The sequence below is a fragment of the Sapajus apella genome, unplaced genomic scaffold (assembly GCF_009761245.1).
Source record: "Sapajus apella isolate SASKATOON/1434 unplaced genomic scaffold, GSC_monkey_1.0 scaffold32, whole genome shotgun sequence".
Lineage (NCBI taxonomy): Eukaryota > Metazoa > Chordata > Mammalia > Primates > Cebidae > Sapajus > Sapajus apella.
The window spans coordinates 10412962-10415926 of NW_022436972.1; positions in this window are offsets into that span (position 1 = coordinate 10412962).

Consider the following 2965-nt stretch of genomic DNA (forward strand, 5'->3'; position numbering starts at 1 on the left):
TGGGGTGTGAAACAGGAATGCCTGTTCTCACTTAGGTCCATGGGCACAGGCCTAGGGTGGATCCCTCACCAGGGACCCCGCCTTTCTCTACCCAGCACTTCCCTGCTTCCCTCCAGTATCAGTACAAACCTCTGCCACCCGGGTTCAAACAATTCTCCTGCCTCAGCCTCCTGAGTAGCTGGGGTTACAGGCAACCAACACCATGCCCAGCTAATTTTTGTATTTTTAGTAGAGACAGGATTTTGCCATGTTGGCCAGGCTGATCTCAAGCTCCTGACCTCAGGTGACTCACCTGCCTTGGCCTTTCAGTGCTGAGATTTCAGGTGTGAGCCACCGCGCCTGGCCTATTTTGATAATTTTTAGGCTTTTTCCTTCCTAAATGATGAGACTAGAGAAAAGTTAGCCTGCCACTTGGAAACATTCTCTCCAAATAACACATTGCAGGTGTGAATTCTGTTTGGTTTCAAAACCAAACCGAATATAATTTTCCTTATATTTATTATATTTAACATTGGCATTTAGATTAATAGAATCATTCTGAGGCCATACCTGACATTTTTATCAGATGCATGCAAATAATGGAACCATCAGTGATCATGTAGAGGTAAACTTTCAGATTTTGTTAACTTGGTGTTATAACATCAAAATTCTTTACGCTTCTTATCATACTCAAATTCACATTGTGAGAATAAATTAAACGCTTAGAATAAAAGCAATTTTAACCGTTTCTTGCTACTGCTATGCAGCTGGATAACTATTTTCAAACTGAATCACAAGCATGCTTTTCTGATTCCTATCTGCTGTGCTTGGTTACTTGATATGCAGTTGGAAGATTGCAATGTTTTGTATTCTGAAAGGGAGAAGCTAAATACCTACTGATATTTTTAAAGAAAGAATTAAAAACAAATACCATTTCTGCCTTTACAATGTGATCCCGAAAAGCCTTTCTAAACAAACAAGTAGCTAGAAAATGCTGAAAATGAATAAATAGTATTCCTGTCCCTAAAGACCTCCCAGCCTGGTAGAGAGATGGGTAAGTAAGCAGTGTGGTGCAGGAACTGATACTGACCATTGATGGGCACAAAGTATTCTGGGAACACAGAGAGCAGGTACTAACCTGCTTTAGGAATGCCCAGGATTATTTACTAAGAGAACTGACACGAAAGATGGCAACTTGGATCGGCCCAGAAGCCTTGCCTGGTACTCACCCAGGGCCTGATGTAGATGTCACTCGGGGGTGCCCAGCAGCTTGTCACAGCTGACAGCACACTGCTTATTATTGGTTTACTTGTTCATCTTTCTCCACAAACTGGTAAGCTCCTTAAAAGCAGGAACTTATAGAACAGAAGAGAGGCCTCAGAGGCAACGCCACACATCTACAACCATCTGATCTTTGACAAACCTGACAAAAATAAGCAGTGGGGAAAGGATTCCCTGTTTATTAAATGGTGTTGGGAAAACTGGCTAGCCATGTGCAGAAAACAGAAACTGGACCCCTTCCTGACACCATACACTAAAATTAACTCCAGATGGATTAAAGACTTAAACGTAAGACCTAGCACCACAAAAACCCTAGAAGAAAACCTAGTCAAAACCATTCAGGACATAGGCATAGGCAAAGACTTCATGACTAAAACACCAAAAGCATTGGCAACAAAAGCCAAAATAGACAAATGGGATCTAATTAAACTCCAGAGTGTCTGTACAGCAAAAGAAAAAACAATCATTAGAGTTAACCGGCAACCAACAGAATGGGAAAAAAATTTTGCAATCTACCCATCTGACAAAGGGCTAATATCCAGAATCTACAAAGAACTAAAACAGATTTACAAGAAAAAAAAGCAAACGAACCCATTCAAAAGTGGGCAAAGGACATGAACAGACACTTTTCAAAAGAAGACATATATGAGACCACCAAACATATGAAATAATGCTCATCATCATTGGTCATTAAAGAAATGCAAATCAAAACCACATTGAGATACCATCTCATGCCATTTAGAATGGCGATCATTAAAAAATCTGGAGACAACAGATGCTGGAAAGGATGTGGAGAATTAGGAACACTTTTATTACACTGTTGGTGGGAGTGTAAATTAGTTCAACCATTGTGGAAGACAGTGTGGCGATTCCTCAAGGACCTAGAAATAGAAATTCCATTTGACCCAGAAATCCCATTACTGGGTATGTATCCAAAGTATTATAAATGTTTCTATTATGAAGACACATGCATGCATATGTTGATTGTGGCACTGTTTACAAAGACCTGGAACCAACCCAAATGCCCATCGATGATAGGCTGGACAAGGAAAATGTGGCACATATACACCATGGAATACTATGCAGCCATAAAAAACGATGAGTTGAGTTCACGTCTTTTGTAGGGACATGAATGAATCTGGAAACCATCATTCTCAGCAAACTGACACAAAAACAGAAAATCAAACACCGCATGTTCTCACTCATAGGCGGGTGTTGAACAATTAGAACACCTGGCCCTGGAAGGGGGGGGGAGTATCACACACTAGGGTCTGTTGAGGGGGACTAGGGGAGGGACAGCAGGGAGTAGGGAGGTTAGGGAGAGATAAAATGGGGAGAAATGCCAAATATAGGTGACGGGGGTATGGAGGCAGCAAACCACATTGCCATGTATGTACCTATGCAAAAATCCTGCATGATCTGCACATGTACCCCAGAACCTAAAGTACAATAAAAAATAAATCTATATTTTTTTTAAAAAGGCAGGAACTTTGTGAGTGTCTACAGTGCCTGCTGATGCATATGAACCATAAGTAAATATAAGGAGGAGTCTGGGATGATGAAATACTTCTTCTTTAAGATGGCTGATGTTTAAAGACAGTATTTTATGTCTATACCATGATATGTTAAGGCATGGGTATTCGTGTTTGAAATGCCAGTACCAAATATTAGATGCAAGCATAGGGTCAGGAACCATGGGAGATGC